We start from the raw sequence: 18,610 nt of genomic DNA on the forward strand, positions 1-18,610 counted from the left end.
AGAAGTGAGTTCCCTTAGAAGAGTTGCTTACAGTTGCAAGGGTCTTATTAGAAGCTGATGTTTATATGTATCATACATTGTGGGTGTACTCTATTCTTTTGGAGAATGTGTGTTATAATATAACTCAGACATACGCACTGAAAATATTAAAAAGATACTTGAAGCAGAAAACATTGCTTTTAATTCTCAGCACATATTTCTGGCAGTGAAAAGCCTTTGACACAGTTTCTAAAGTAACTGCAGTCCTTTAGATGGACATCTGGCTCACATGCAAATTATAGTAAGAAGTGTTTGTTTCATAAAGCCTCAATACATGCAGTCTTGCCTCCACAAATAATTGCACATACTTTTTTTTCTGTCTATATGCCTTGATGCCTTGCATTAATCATACATGAATATCTACTTTCTAAATAATGACATTTATTTTTATGGTGTTCGTCTAACTTTGAAATTACTTGGATATTATCACACATATCCAGCTCCTGCAAATAATTATAGTTGTAATAATGTTTCTGAGGTTTGCAAGCTCTTTATATGAAGAATACATATCAGACATATTTTTCATGTGATGTCTGCGTAAAGCACTGCACAGACATTTTATAAGATGGCATGGGATTAAAAACATGGGACAGAATCAGAGAAAATATCACAGTGATAATATTATGGCTTTCATGGGGAGCCCTGATAGTGCTACAGTGATGAAATGTGATTGAGAGAAATGAAATTGCCACATTGATCAAAAAGCTCATTAGGGGCTCAACAGTATGTTTCTGAATTTAATGCACAGTTCAAAGTAACTGTGCTAGTGTTTTTCCATCCAGCCTATGAAACTCTGTTGTACTGCCACCAAACAGACACACATGCACACATCCAGACACAGAGGCACAGTCATGTAACTACCACACACACACACTCACACACACACACATACACACACACACACACACACACACACACACACACACACACACACACACACACACACACACACACACACACACACACAGACACACACACACACACACACACACACACACACACACACACACACACACACACACACACCAAGACAGTTCCAAGCTAGAAAAATGAATGCACATTGTCTGATATATTTCTGAATTCCAGCCATAACGTGTCATCATACTAACAACTTAAGTGTCTGAATACAAGACTTTGTTTAATGCTGCCATGTACCAATAGTCTGAAAGGTAGCTACAAGGCATGTAGTCTGGAAGACCACTGAGGAGTCTAGCTAAATTTATCAATTGCCTCAAAGCACTGTCTGAGTAAGTAACCTGCTTAGATTTGCACAGTAGGGAAGCAAAGGCCTAGGGAATCAAAATCGGGACTATAGGTAGCAGCTTATTACCTTAATCCTCTGTGATAACTGTCAGACCAGTATGTGTACATCAATAACCTTTTATGAAGTTTAGACATATATTGACAATTATAAATACTTAGCATCCCCAAACTGCTTTACATCTTTGTTTTGCGTATTACTTCTTACAGAGTATAATTCAATCCTTATGGCATATGAAGCATTGTTTAGTTTGCATATGCACTAACCTTGGAAGTGGTATGGCTGGGGCTTGGGTACTCTTACCTGTTGAATGAGAAAGTGACAGTGTGCATCAGGAGATTTTAAAAGGACAGGGTACATGGTGCCTGACACTCAGTATTCGAGGATAGTTGCAATGGAGGTGCAAGGTTTGCTATAGGCAATGACAGAGATCATGCAGTGAGTTCTGTGAATCAGACTGGTGCTTGAGATTCTAAACATTTGTTGAGTATCTGATGTGTGCACTAATAGGCATGAGTAAGGGGCTGAGGGAGCTTCACTGTGATATCCTGCCAGGTATCATTTGTCATTAAACGAAAGTGCTCAGAGAAATGGGGACTGGGGTAGAGAGGAAGAGTCAGCTTGCTTGGGTGAAGGTTGATGAAGGAAAGCTCATGCTGTTGTCAACTGGTCATACCATGTAAAGATGGATGCAGACTGACAGTGCAGTCAACAAGGGGAATGTGAAACCATTACCAAATGGGTTAGCAGAGGCATATCATAGAAAAGTGAAACTACGGGAGCCTATTCATCATGTAACTGACAAGTAAGTCTGCATGGTAGAGGAGGGGAGCATTGGTGTGCTGAAGTGAATGTTCACAGTTGCTGTTCTTTTTGTATATGTGTCATTCTGCATTGAATGACTGTTAGTCCTGAGGCCACAGGAAGTAATGTACAAGGCAAAGATGCTAAACAGTTTCTTGGAGAACTTGGTATGGTTTAACACAGATGGATGACAAACAAAGGTGCAAAGATATAGGGATGAGCAGGGGTAAATCTCATTTTGAAAGGGACATGAGGCTGGGCAGCAAGTTAAGGAAGTCATTTAATTTAATTAATTTATTTACTTTGATAACCAGGATATGTCAACTGAGCCAAAAGGCCTCTATTCGGCTACATTCTGAAGAAAAGTTCTGTATGGATAATAGTCAAAGCAGAAGAATTACAATCATTGCAGAAACACAGACTTTAACGAAACGATAGCTTGCATAACAGAGACTAAAGTAAAAGCAATATATATGCATTTGTAGAAAACTGAATAATAAAAAAGTAATACAGTTACAGTGTTTAACAAGATAAGTTAATGAGAGAAAAGAAGATAAACTGACAGGTGTTTAATGCAGTATTTAAAAAATAAAATACATAAATGCCATATAGCTCATTTATATCTGCTTGTAAATTAGCTAGTATATAAGAGTCTATTCAGTTATAATCAGTTGAAAGAGAACATGAAAGCACACATTTTTGAAGCATTACTTCGATTAAATCATTATTTGTTGAGTATCTGATGTGTGCACTAATAGGCATGAGTAAGGGGCTGAGGGAGCTTCACTGTGATATCCTGCCAGGTATCATTTGCCATTAAACGAAAGTGCTCAGAGAAATGGGGACTGGGGTAGAGAGGAAGAGTCAGCTTGCTTGGGTGAAGGTTGATGAAGGAAAGCTCATGCTGTTGTCAACTGGTCATACCATGTAAAGATGGATGCAGACTGACAGTGCAGTCAACAAGGGGAATGTGAAACCATTACCAAATGGGTTAGCAGAGGCATATCATAGAAAAGTGAAACTACGGGAGCCTATTCATCATGTAACTGACAAGTAAGTCTGCATGGTAGAGGAGGGGAGCAATGGTGTGCTGAAGTGAATGTTCACAGTTGCTGTTCTTTTTGTATATGTGTCATTCTGCATTGAATGACTGTTAGTCCTGAGGCCACAGGAAGTAATGTACAAGGCAAAGATGCTAAACAATTTCTTGGAGAACTTGGTATGGTTTAACACAGATGGATGACAAACAAAGGTGCAAAGATATAGGGATGAGCAGGGGTAAATCTCATTTTGAAAGGGACATGAGGCTAGGCAGCAAGTTAAGGAAGTCATTTAATTTAATTAATTTATTTACTTTGATAACCAGGATATGTCAACTGAGCCAAAAGGCCTCTATTCGGCTACATTCTGAAGAAAAGTTCTGTATGGATAATAGTCAAAGCAGAAGAATTACAATCATTGCAGAAACACAGACTTTAACGAAACGATAGCTTGCATAACAGAGACTAAAGTAAAAGCAATATATATGCATTTGTAGAAAACTGAATAATAAAAAAGTAATACAGTTACAGTGTTTAACAAGATAAGTTAATGAGAGAAAAGAAGATAAACTGACAGGTGTTTAATGCAGTATTTAAAAAATAAAATACATAAATGCCATATAGTTCATTTATATCTGCTTGTAAATTAGCTAGTATATAAGAGTCTATTCAGTTATAATCAGTTGAAAGAGAACATGAAAGCACACATTTTTGAAGCATTACTTCGATTAAATCATTATTTTTAAGGGGAAATAATACTAGAACAACAACAAAAATCAAAACACACGCCCATTAACTTTGTCAATAAAAATGGATTCAACAAAGTTAACTACTGCATGTATAACTAAATATATAGATAGGTATTAATAGATAACAGATATAGATAGCATATGTGTATGTTTGCACACATATATACTAAAGGACTATGTCCTTTTATTAAAAAAAAGAAAGATAAAGAAAGTCTTTATCGAATGAAACTTCACCCCTTACTCCTATCCAATACATTTGTGTGACCTTGGTATGATTACAGCTTTTGTGCAAAAAAGGAAAGTACGCAATTTAGTTGCACAACAATTGAAAATGTAGGTAGACTTGTTTATACAGGTTATGATACCTCAATAACTTGCATTGCTATAGTCAGTGTAGATACATTTTTGCTTGGAATATATTTTATACCTAGCTCTAACAATCACATATAGTTTTGTTATCCTAAGCATAATCAATAGTGCACTTAAGGTCCCTGAGCTACATCAAAGTCAAGAGTGTCCATTTCTTAACAGTATATAAGTTCATAGATGATTAGTACTAGGCTAATTCCCCTTTGGGACATTTTAAGCCTAGCCAATTACCTCATGTGAGAATCAAACCATACACCTTGTGTCTTTAACACCGTAACTATTATACCAACCAAACTATAACTGGATGCTTGTTTCTTTTTAATGCATCTGTAAAATTAGTTCCATATTTGCTTAAATTTCTTATCAAAATGTACATATATATATATATATATATATATATATATATATATATATATATATATATGTGTGTGTATTTATTTCAGGGAGAGCTGGAATCTTTAAGAAAATGCAAAACTAGAAACAACAAAGAAATAAAATGAGGGGGTGTGATCACATATCATGACACAGAGAGGTCCAGGAAGAATAAGAAGGGATGATGAGCTTTAATGAAGTAACATTTTGGATTAGAAAAAGATGTCTTATTGAAATAATCAAAACCTACCTGAGTTTTTGCAGTAAATCAATTGATTCAAGATTATAAAGTGCTAAAAGATGGATCTTTTAAAATGTCTGCCACTATGGCCATCATGGGACATACTCAAACATAACCGGCAAGCAGGTTCAAAGCTATTTAAGTACCCAAGAGTATGTAGTACTTCCTGCCTTCTATGTTATCATAATTAGTAAGAATAAAGGCAGGCATAAACATAGTTAAGGATTTGGCTGCTTTGTAAATCACATACGCAAAACTTTAGACAATGGGAACTGGTATTCATCTTTGTCATCATCTGTGGTCCATATTTAGTTATTTGTGTACTGGATAAAACGTCAAAGGAAGACACTAAATCTCCAGGTATTCTGCATCTCATTCTGTGCTCAGATAGCTGAATTTGTCGCTGAAGCACTGACCTTTAGTGACATCTGTTAAAGGGTGCTGACATCAACTACGCATGCTGCTGATTTAGGCAGATAGTCCTGAGACATGTCTATGGATGCAAGCTTCTGTTTTCTGTTTTAAAATCATTACAAGCCTATGTCAAACATCCATGGGATAGCAGACATAAGGAAATAAAGTGTCACAGCTCTTTCCTGATTATGAGCAATGTTCTTCCTATCTGTCACTTCATTTAAATTATTAGGAGATTAAAAAACATCCCAGTTAAAACAAGATGAAGATATTTGACAATGTCAATATTTACTCTAATAGCAGACATCAAATGAAAATGCAAAATAGGGAAGGATGTCTGTGTTTTGTAGATAATAATTAATATTCCCCTTAAATTCTGTGAGATTGTGATCAATATAAAAATGTTTCTCTTGTGGTCCTGCATCTCATCGAATAAATGAGACAAAAAGGCTAGCGATCCTCACCTAAAGAGGATAAAAGGAAATTTTAATGAAATGTTCATGTCGCAGGTGTTCAAAGACAACTGCCTCACAGCCAGGAATTCAGACTTCTTATAGTTTGCATGGCTGGTCACCCATGTTCACTCAGCTATATGCTACAGTGAGGTGTGTCAGCCATGCAGGAGAGAGTAAAACTGCTGCAACTGACCCAAACACAGTAGTCAAGGTCAAGCAAGGTAAGTTCAGCAGCTGTGAAGTAAGAGTGGAGGGAGGATGGGGGTCATAAATGAGGACTTCTATCAGCAGATTTAGATTTGGACAGGGTTCGGTTTAGGAGTGGAAAGAGAGTTTAGGGATAGGGAGTGATCGGGGATTTTAGGTTTAGAGATCAAGAAGGCAGTTTTAGGTTTAGGGAGCAGGAAACAAGTTTTACGTTTAGCAAGTGTAAGGGGAGTTTCAGGGATACGTAGTGGGACTGGAGTTTTAGGGTTATGAAGCAAGTGGGGACTTTAGTAATAGGGAGCAAAAAGAGAGTTTTAGATTTAAGGAGCAGGATGGTAGTATAGGGTTAGGGAGTGGGAGTGGAGTTTTAAGGTTAGGGATTAATAGGGAACTTTAAATTTAGGGATTGGATTGTGGAACTTTAAGCTTAGAGAGCAACTGGGGACTTAAGACAAGAGCTATGATTAGGAGGGTCTATATTATAACATCGAAGTCTTAAAACTTCGAATGTTATAACATCGAACCATATCGATCGAAAGACCATAACATCGAACACTCAGAATAGCAAATTTTTTCCCAGGGAAAAAAATTGCTGTTCTGACAAACATACACACAACACAAGCACACCAAAATAAATAATCCACACACATACACTTCACAAAACCCTACACTGAACCATACATACACTACTAGCTATCCACTAACCTTAACCCAACCCTAACCCTAAGGTCCGTAACTACCGTACACTCACCTTACCCGCTCCCTAACCATAAGGTCCCTATCGCACACTCACCTTTGTTCGCACACTTACCTTAACCCGGTCCATAACCTTCACTCCACAGTCGAGGAAATAGTGAAGCTACAGAAATGGCCCACTAAATACTTTCCCTAGGAAAGTATTTGATATTCTGCAGCTTCGGTATTTTCAGTGCTCAGTGCATAGGGTTCGATATTATAACATTTGAAGTTTTAAGACTTCGATGTTATAATATAGACCCAATTAGGATTAGGAGCCAGGAGGGAGTTCTTGGATTAGACTTAGGTTCTGGTATGGCTATGCAGTTCAGTAGGGTAATGGGTATGTAGGGTTGGGTTGGATATGATCAGGCTAGTGCGAGTTAGGTAAGTCACCATTTACAGCAGCTTCACCATTTACAGCAGCTGGCACTGAGCAAGTGTGTTGCAATGCTACTAGCACATGAGTACTTGTAGTATATTTATCTCTTTATTTTTGATACCCTCAAACCTTATTGTCATTGGCCTGGCTCCTGGTACCCAATGTCCATGCTGGGTCTACCAGCTGCTCTCCATCCCCTTTACTACTTACTCCATTTTTGCTGGGGCTGGTTGTAGATCCTGAGGGTGTCCTAGGGGTTCATCTTGTTTGTACTACCATCTGAGGAGGACTGTTTTATGACCTACCCAATTTCTTTTTCCAACTCAACATGCTCTTTGTTCACACCTGAGGACAACTCCTCTCTTTGGATCATGTCCCCCTTAGAGAACAAATCCACAAATGTCTTCTCACCTAGGCTGGGCATGCCGATCCCTTCCTTGCCACTCTGTCAGTCATCCAAGCCACTCATTATACCTAGCTTGCTATATCCCTCTACATCAGTGGAGCAGTCAACACACACACACACACACACACACACACACACACACACACACACGCACACACGCACACACACACACACACACACGCACACACGCACACACGCACACACACACACACACACACACACACACACACACACACACACACACACACACACACACACACACACACACACACACACACACACCACAAAGCAAATTCCCTAAACCCACTGTTGTGTGACTTCCAAGCATTCTGGCATCTGTCACACTCAAAAAGGTACTGTTGCAACCCTGAGATTCTAATAATATTAACTCTAGCACTGCACAATAGTGGGGATCAATGCAAACTTTTTTACCCCCACTGTTATCCGATCTCAAAGTCAAATACATTGGTATAAATTTTCTGATATGAAATGTGCTACTCCCTAGATATAGATACAGATTTATATAATTATATAGATAAATATATACATACACACACACACACACACACACACACACACACACACACACACACACACACACACACTCATATAGATAGATTAATAAAACTATGTCTACATTTGTTCATATAGAATTCATGGCATTTTTTGAAAATCATTTCAGAGAAAGTCTTCATTTATTGAGACTCCCAACTTTTCCCATTGTTTGAATTGTAATTTGTCTTGTTACTGTAACTGTATCATGGAGCTTATCTCCCCGGGCCTCCACTGAAAATGGGCCTTTCAAAGCCCAGTGGATTTCCCCGGTCATCAAACTGTAATAAATAAATAAATAAATACACAAATAAATAAATAAATAAAATTTGGAACAAGTGTGAGGTATAATGTAGACATACACCTTAACATGTCGGTGTGTTTTTATTTTTTTAAGAAACTACAGCCAGAATGCCCAGCTATAAGTTTACAAAATAAACAACATTCTACTGAATTATAAATTACAATAAACCACCCACATTGTGAAATACCTGAGATCAAGAAAGATATTTGACAGTTTAGCTTAGATGTTTGAGGCTATGAGCTGCGAACAGGCTTCATACTGTGCCATGGGTCTGACTCCCTCAGGTCATAATTTCAACACTTCTCACTTTAGAAAAAACAAACCTTTCAAAGCTTTAGATTAACACAAAAAAAAGTGTGCTCCTCCCACATCCACTTTCTGACACACACACACACACACACACACACACACACACACACACACACACCTGTGTGTGTGTGTGTGTGTGTGTGTGTGTGTGTGTGTGTGTGTGTATGTACTAATTTTATGGTCCTACAACTTCTAATGGAAATTTCTCAGTCTGACACTGAAATAGGTCAGAAATTATCAGTGCTCTACCCTCTTAAACAAATTCAAATAAATACAAACATGCATACATACATACATACTTATATAGTGCTTAGGCCCTAAAGCCATTTAAGAACACTGATTCATGTACTGAAATACACACAAAATAAATAAACGAATGAAAATACCAAAAACTTTTAATCAGTACTGGCATGCAAACACAAGCCTTGGAGGCAGTGATTTGCTATGGAGTACAGCTCCTGGAGCCTTGCAAGTTATGGAAGTGTATGAGGTGATACCTCATCAAACTTACATTCAACCAAACTAAGCTGTTCACACTTCTCCAAGTTCTTCACCAAAAGCTGATCTGTAGGAATCCTCAAATCTATACACCATTCAATTTCTATAAATTTCCTTCATTTCTTTCTTTTTTCTTTATAACTAATGTCTATATATAGGTCCCATAAGTAACTCTAACCATACCCAGGCTGCATCTGGACTTTCCTTTTCCAAATATCCTTCTGTTAAATCTTTGCCAAAAAATGCTTCTTTTTAAACAGACACATAAGCTCTTTCTTGCACAGAGAAACTCCCTTATTTTCTGTTTTTGAGGTTTAAAGGTTTCTGCTTGAATGAACATATCAATTGTATGTGAAACTGGTCAGACCAGATCCCAACATAAGGAATTGTCAACTGGCATCCATTCAGTAGCTACTCAGATGAGAAAGGAATGTGAATTTAAAAACTGGAGTGATGTGAAGGAAGCACATGGTCATTGCCTTGGGCTCTCCTAAATCTAATACATATTTAAAGGACTGATGCAAACCTGATACATTTTCATTGTCCAAGTATATGACTCCTATCTAGTAACTGTGCCAAAGATCCATCACTTCCCATCACTGGTGATAATTTGTGAAAACCACTTATTGCTTCCTCCGGAATCACAAAAACAGCTCATTCTGAAACAGTCTTTTTAAAATATAGAAACATGTAATAATGTAGGTTAAGCGCTTTTGTCCTGTACATAGTTAGGACTTTACTAAAACAAATCATTTCAAACACATTATTCTTAAATAGCCAAACATCAAATGACCAAATAACCAGCACATTAAATAATTAAAATTAAGTGCAGACATCTGATAAATAATGGACTATATTTTCCAAAAAATATTAATTCATATATCAATAATAAAGAAGTACAGAAACACTTTAACACTATATAGAGGATCACTAATCCAATGAAACGATAGTGTCAGCACACAGGTTGCAAGTCCATAAAACATTTATTGTATAAATTCCACAAGCGCTTTCATCCTAGCTCAATTGTAGGGCTTTTTCAAGTATAAAAACAATGTAACTGTTCAGTCAGCCATCTTTAAATAACTTTATTTTGAAAAAGGAGCCAAAAACCAATCTAACCTAAATTTAAAGTAACCACACACATTTTTACAACTGTCAAGTTTGAAAAACACAAATAAGTTCACTTTGTTCACCAAACATTAATAAAAATCAAACCAAATAAATTTCTTGGTAAAACTTTAAATCAAAATAGTATAAAATAACACAAAATAACAGTTCTAACTAAAAAAGGATGTTGAAGGTTTAAAATACTTTAAAATTATATAAACAATACAAGAACAGTAATACTACTATGTCTCTCAAAATATTACTTTAATAATTATTTCAACAGTTATTTTAAATAATTATTTAGATAAATCTTCTGCTTTTTTAATCAAATAAGGCTTAATAGAAATATGCTCATTTAGTCCTGGGGGGTGGGTGGCATTCAATCTAATTTGCCAGTAGGTCTTCCCTACAGCATAGCCAATTCTCTCAGTCTCCCCCTTTAGGATCAATAGGTACTTGTTCAAGAATCCAAAAATGAAAGCCAATATGTTTAGGCTCCATTTGTAAATGTTTACTTAATGCATTATTAATATTCCCTTTTTTATATTATATAAATGTTCATAAATTTGTTTGTTCAACGCCCTCTCTGACTTCCCTATGTAGAAACTAGGACAGTCTCTACACAGGGCTAGGTACACAATACCCTTAGTATGACAGTTACCCTTCTTTAAATAAATCCTACTGTTGCCATCATTTTTTAAGGTGATGGGTACTTCGTCCAAAATGTACCTACAATTCTCACACCTACCACACCTACTAGTTCCCTTGTCCAAAGTAGTTGTACGTCTGTAATTGTTACTTTTGAACACCTTTTTCAGATTTGTTCCTGTTTTATAAACAAAGTTAGGTTGATCACCTACTTTGTGTACTAAGTTCTTATTGTGCTTTAACATCTTCCAGTTTCTCTGTATAAGATCCGTAACTTCCCTTGTAATATTACTGTGTTGAAGAACCATAGCTCTTTTAAAAACTTGTTCACTATCCACTTCATGACCTTTTATAGTTTCCAATGGTTTCCCCAAAATAGGAGAATATCTAGTTGCACAACCATTTATGATTTCTTCCGCCACTTCCTTTATTAACACATCAGGGTAACCCCTTGAACTAAACAGGTCAGAAATAAAATCAATTTCCACTAAAAAATCATCCCACTCTGATGTCATCCTGGCCGCTCTGACCATTTGGCCCTTAACTATACTCCTTTTTTTTTCCAGGGATGGTCACTGCTGTAGGGGAGGTTGGAATTACTGAAAATATTTTCCTATAAATTCTTGATTTTAGTCCCCCATTGGTTTTATCTAACCTCACATCTAAATAATCAATTCCACCCTTGTCAAAATTAAATGTAAATTTTAAGAATCCAGTGGTGGAATTTAAAAATTCAACAAACTCCACAATAGTGTTCACTGGTCCTTCCCAAAAAATAAACAAATCATCCAAGAAGTGTCGGTATAGTTTGATGTTATTTTTGTAAAAAATCTGAAAGAAACAAATGCTGCAACTCCCATTGTAAAAAGACAAGGTTAGTGTAGATGGGGGCACAAGCTGCCCCCATAGCTACACCTCTAACCTGCTTGAAAGTTTCCCCCTCAAAATACACAAAATTGTTCTCCAACACAATTCTCATTAGTTCTATCAACAGGTCAATATATAAACTCAAGGTGGACTTTCTGTTCTTCAAAAGTAGCCAAAAGTAGTCTAAACCCTCATCAGTTGGAATACAGGTGAATAGGTCAACTACATCAATGGTTAAAAAGTACATCTCACCTTCAAAAGACTGCAGTTTTAAACCACGTAAAAAATCCCTAGAATCCTTCAAAATGTGCTCATACTGATTAGGGATGTGTTTAAGTGTATGGTCCAAAAAAGATGCAATGGCATATGTTTTAGACCCCTTCCCCGATACAATTGGCCTATATGGAGGGTCAGTTGTACTTTTATGGATCTTTGGAATTCCAAAAATTATTAAAGTAATATTTTGAGAGACATAGTAGTATTACTGTTCTTGTATTGTTTATATAATTTTAAAGTATTTTAAACCTTCGACATCCTTTTTTAGTTAGAACTGTTATTTTGTGTAATTTTATGCTATTTTGATTTAAAGTTTTACCAAGAAATTTATTTGGTTTGATTTTTATTAATGTTTGGTGAACAAAGTGAACTTATTTGTGTTTTTCAAACTTGACAGTTGTAAAAATGTGTGTGGTTACTTTAAATTTAGGTTAGATTGGTTTCTGGCGCCTTTTTCAAAATTAAGTTATTTAAAGATGGCTGACTGAACAGTTACATTGTTTTTATACTTGAAAAGGCCCTACAATTGAGCTAGGGTGAAAGAGCTTGTGGAATTTATACAATAAACGTTTTATGGACTTGCAACCTGTGTGCTGACATGATCGTTTCATTGGATTAGTGGTTTTGTTTTTACGATCTTTTTCCACCTGTTTTTTATTTTACTATATAAAGGATGAAAGCTCTAAAGCTACATTATTAAAGTTGGCTGTGTTTTAAGAAGACTGTTACAGCATGAATTATTTTTGTACTTTTGTTTATTGAGTCTACACATTGGAGTTTGTCATTTGCTTTCTCCGGAATGGTGAAGAATTCATTTGCTAAGATGAGGACATATAGACTGCTCAAAATATATGTTTAACTGGTCTCTTTGAAACCTATTCTGTAGTCTTCTGTTGTTTATACATAGGATCATAGGTTCATAGGAGATTACTAGGCTTTACAGGCCTATCTAATATAACCCGATTATGGCCCCTATGGGCAAGAGGATGGCATGGATTTGTGCCCATGCCTTTAGTATTTTACAGATTTTATAGATTTTACAGATTGTTCCTGTCCATAAGGAACAACATCATTACCCCTGGTATGAATTTATGATTTCCCCAGCCATCAATCCAAACTGATCTTGAAGAGGGTTAGAGAAGGGCTATGCTTAACATTAATAGGAAGCCTGTACTAAAGAAGGGACAATCTCTGAGACACATATCTGTCTGTACACCATGTTTTTTTTGAGTCACGGACTAAGTTTAGATGCTTAGAACAGATGTCCTTCATGCTGTTTGATTTGTGGATGTGTAGCATCTTGTAGGTCAAGCATAGATCAGCCCTTAATAGTTGATAGGAGACAGAGTAAAGGGATAGGTCTGTTAGTCTATCCACATAGGATATGTTGTCAACAGCCTTTATTTTCTTTGTGAGGAACCTCTGTGTTTGCTCCAACTGTTGTAAGCTCCTAGCCAAGTATATTACAAATAGTGCTTTGTACTCAACTATTTGTCTAGTGTGGGCTGAGTACTATAACTTCCCTGGATCTGGATGCCATAACTTTACTTATAAGTTGTGCAACATAGAAGGACTTCCTGACAACTCTGGACATGTAACACAAAGTTCAGGCTACTCTCTATCTGTGTACCTTGACCTCTTCATTTCTACTCTTAGGGGTATTCTATTAATGTTGTTGTTAGCAGGAGTATTTGACTTCCCAAGAGTATGATGATGCATTTCTTTGCATTTAGTTTCAGGCCATGACTCTGACACTAATGATTTGTCTGATTTCAACCATCCTGAAGGATACCTACATCATTACGAAATTCAAAGATTGCCACCAGCTTGCAGTCTTTGGCAAACTTTGCCATCCACAGGCCTTCCACATTGGCCTTGACATCTGAGAATTATATTCCAAACAGTAGTGGTCCCAGCACTGAGCCCTGTGACACACCACTGGTAACTGGCCTCTTGCTGTTAGTGGATTCACTGACTTTAACCACATGTTTGATGTCCATGAGACAATTGGCTATCCATCTGGTAATGTATTTATTTATGCCCAGTTTTGTAAGTTTACTTATAATACCTGAGTGGGAAATTTGTTAAAATGCCTTGGCCAGGTTGAGGTAGGTGGGATGTACTGCTTTGCCCTCAACCATGGCTTTAATGACTTTCTCAAATGAGTCCACCATATTCAGTAGGCATGAATTGCCCTTGACAAAGCTAGATTGGGTTGTGTCCAGTGTTTGAAGGTTTCGTATGTCATTATTTATCAGATCCATAATTATTATTTCCATGGCCTTGCAAATAAGACTAGTCAAACTTATGAGTCTGTAATTTCTTGGATCAGTTTATGGTCCTCCTTCATGCAGAAGGATGACCGTAGCTGTTCTCTACCCTATCAGGACAAAGATGGTCCAGAGGCTGTGGTAAAACAGAGATCCTATTGAGCCTGATAGGTCCTGATTTAAGATATATAAGAGGCAACCTGGTCTATCTTTGGGCCCCAATGATGCCATGTTTTTAGTTTAGAGGGAGCTGTAGCTACAATGTCCTTGGTGATAATTGGTGGAGGAGTGGTGGAAAGTATTTCTTGGGGGGAGAACTGGGGGTGATGGGCAAGTGAAATCTGAGCTGAATTTATCGGCCGTCCGTGCCTCTCAAATGTTCAGATTTTCACAGAATGTCCAGATTTTTGCCTCATATTTTGGTCTGTTTCTCATAAAATTGTGGCTTTTTGCCCAGTCATTGTAAAATCATTGAGGAGTGGAGTGTGAAAATAATAACAAACATTTGAGTTTCAGACTACATACTCTTCAGAAAATCCATGCTAATGTAAAACTTGTTATTCTATCAACATTCTAAATTTGTAAGAGCAATATTTAAAAGTTGTCCCTATTTTGGGGCATTTCCCTTCCATTAGTTATAGCTTTGTCCACGTTTCTTGCTCTAAGAGGTTGAGAGGTATGTGGTCAGCAGATTTGCTATATCTTCTAGGTGAGTATAGGAGATGCTGTCTGTAACTAATTCCATACATTGTTGGGTGTTGCTGTTAAGAGTGTGGACATAACTGAAGAATGCCTTATGGATATCCTTAGCTATGGAGGCTATTTTTACCTCAAAGTCTGATTTCAAAAACTTGACTAGTTCCCTGATTCACTTTTTTTAAACTTGTGAGGGACGTATTTCTCTGTTGTGCAAATTCCCTCTTACGTCCCAACAGGATTTTCTTTGTTCTGTTGTACAACCTGCTAATACCAGAGGTTCACCATGGTGGCTTGTTTTTGCAGTTTAATCTGGGCTTATTTTGGTCTGATACCAACATTTCTATGCAGTTGCTCATATGGTTGCAGAGGACTTTTCCGTATTCCTCTTCATAGGCTTCTGTGTTTTCTAGATTTGGCAGAGCTTGGATTCTAGCTATGTAGTCACTTAACAGGAGATAGTTTGCCTTGGAAAAGTTCTTAAGGTTTTTGGGTTTGGTGGGGGGGGGGTGTCTAATTTTACCTTTATTTCCAAGGCAACCACTTTGTGATCTGATCTTAGCAGTGAGAACATCACACATGGGGGAGAGGGTGCAGTGCTATCCCATATTGAGTACCAGATGTAGAATATTTGTAACCCTTGTGGAGTGCAGACCAGCTGCCCCATGGCATTTGAATTTACAGTCAAGAAATCTATGGGCCTGCATGTTAGTGGTTGTTTATGCCTCCCAATTAATGGAAGGGTAGTTAAAATCACCCGTGAGTATGGTATTGAGCTCGATATTGACTGATTCAAATAATGTCAGGTATGATTTGTGGCTTTTCTGGTTCATGGTGGGGGGACTGTAGCTAGCAAGAATATGGTAATGGATTTCTCCCATTGTTAGTTGGACATGCTAGTTCAAGCATGCAGTATTGTTTGACCATCCGTGAGATGTTCTTATCTTTTATGTAGATAGATACACGTCCGCCTTTTACTCTTTCATGTTCAGTGGGTGATCGGAACATATGATAGGCATTATAGTCATGCACTGCCAGAATGCTTTCTGTGGCTTTGAACCATGTTTCACTAACTACACAGATATCAGCATTCTCCAGGGTATGGAGACCTTATAGAGAGTACAGTTTTTTTGCTGAGACTCCTAGCACTGAGCAGTGACATCTTTAGCTTGTCCTGAGTAGCTTTTGTTATGTTGGAAGGTTTGTCTGTTTAGCAATACCTAAAAAGGCAATATAGGGGTGGATAATTGTTTTGCCAGTATCAGAAAGCCTAGAAGAGACAGGTGAAGATGATCCCTAGCAAAGCTGTTATCTATGTTCTCCCAGGCTGACAAATACTGAACCCCATTGAAATGACACCAGTAGCTAAGCAAATTGTTGAAGATGATCATTTCTGTTGGTATTGGCATCATCCTTGGGGACAATAGAATGGTACTCATTGTTAGGCTCAAACCTGCCTGTGACACATATTCTGAGACCTCAATCATGTATGCCCTTATATAGTTCATGGAGGTATATCTCAGGTCAGTCACACCCAGATGGACTATGACTGAGTCATACTGGTACTTAGAGGTAAGTGACATGAGTGCTTGTGTGATCTGACAGATCATGGCCCCTGAAGGGCAACTAACTCTAACCTTCCCCTTATCCAGCCTTGTAGGGGGGGGGCATCAGTGTGTCTCACAATGGAGTCATCTAGAACCAGAATGATGGGCTGTTGAGTGTTTCACTTTATGGACTTGGTATTAGAGACACAGTGAAATGTGGCTTTATGTGTTGTGTTGGTAGTTGTCTTGTTTGTGTGCAGTTTCTGAGGACTGCGCCTGAGAGTCCTTTGAGGTTTGGGAAAGTTACATGTGAGCACCTCCACATATGTAGGTCAATGTGTGGGGTCTTTGTGGGTGCAGTGAGTTGTGTGTGTGAGTCACTGGCAACCTTGTTTTTTTTTGCTTTTTGTGTCTGTAAGTGAGAGCCTGGCCTCCAATTGCAATGTGTAACTACATATCTCACATACATATTTGTATGTTAGAGAATTAAGTGGTTGTCAGTGTACATGAGGCAATTGCAACATTGCCTCAGGATGCCCACATCCACCAAGCTAGAAATAGAGATGGTAGGAAAGTGCCCATCCATGGTTGCAGGTCCTCCTGTACTTTGCAAGGGATAGGAGTGGAGGATGTTTGCACCAGGGTTGGGGGGGTGCTTACTTCATGTAATCTACAGCTAACCTAGCAAGCAATGCTGCCCAGTGCGAAAACAAGATGATCTCTGAGCAACAGTAGTCTTGAGGCTATGACAAGCTAATGCAGACCTAAAGAGTCCTAACTAAATGCATAAGTGCTGCTCACCACTTTAAACTAGTTGCATCATGAGTACCTTGGGACTAAGGTAAAATTCTGAGGAGTATTTTTTATGGAGAGATTTCAGTTTCATAAGATCACATATATACAATGCATTACTAACTGCCTGCTCTGAAAAAAAGCAAGTTTTACACTAAGTATGTTCAAACATCAATCAGGTAAGAATGCAATGAGCTTTCTACCAGCTCAGATAGGTGAAATCAGCCATCTTCTGCCACAAGAGTTCAGACTTTGGCCCTCTTAAATTAGAATGACTGTTTTGGAGCCCAGGTGTTAAGGAACCACAAACAGATGCCTGGAAATAACTAGCAAATCACTAGATACAATGCATTCAGAGCAGAACAGCATCCCTTACAGCAGTGTGAAAAGCAACTATAAAACTCAAAAAAAGTGCAGAAAATCAGTACAACAGTAAACCTTCCCAGAATGTTGAGAATAAGCAATGCAAGTGCAAAATTGTACTTAATTTCATTTATCTTGCCACAGATGGCTTCAGATGCTTGTAAAGTCTTTCAAAGTCTCTGGCATTGTCAGCAAATGTGATCATCCTTTTTTATTTTAAGGCCAGTCCTTCTCCTTACAAAAATGTTAACTTTTGGCTGTAGTTTTCACTGAACTCAGCCACAGTGGATCAAAGAAATATATTCCACAGAGTTGTCAATTTGAACACTAAAGTCTTAAAAAAGGAATCCCATTTCTCTTTTCAAGAAACATTTGCAGTCCTCAGTAATGTTCATAACACAAGGCAAGGCTATCTTTTTCATGACACTCATTTCTTTTTTAAAGCAAAAAAGGAAAATAGAAAAGACCACTGGAATAAATCAACCTAGTGTGTATATTCATTTCACATTACCAATTGTTTACAGAACTGGTGTCTGTTTGATGCTATGTAATGCAAGTTGTTGGGGGAACAGATGAGGGAAGGACTGGATATTCTGGAATCTAAAAGGTTGGGCATTGATATCAGTGTGTGGATTTGGCATACTTATTAAGTTTTCATCTTATAGACACAAGGTACAGGGTTTGAGTCTAATCTTATGTCATTGACTAGGCTTAAAGTGACCCTTCAGGGCAGTTAGCCTAGTATTCACCTATGAATCACTGAGATATGGAGATGGAAAGAAGGACAGAAATATGTCATTTCCCGGTTATCCTAGTCTCAGTCTGAATAGGAAGGGAAAATAATGGTATCTTATGTAATAGGGGAGATGTTTTCTGAGGTATTGGAGGAACACCTACAAACAAGGGA

This window comes from Protopterus annectens, chromosome 4.part1, assembly GCF_019279795.1.
Source record: "Protopterus annectens isolate FY-2018-M chromosome 4.part1, PAN1.0, whole genome shotgun sequence".
In the NCBI taxonomy this organism is placed as follows: Eukaryota; Metazoa; Chordata; order Ceratodontiformes; family Protopteridae; genus Protopterus; species Protopterus annectens.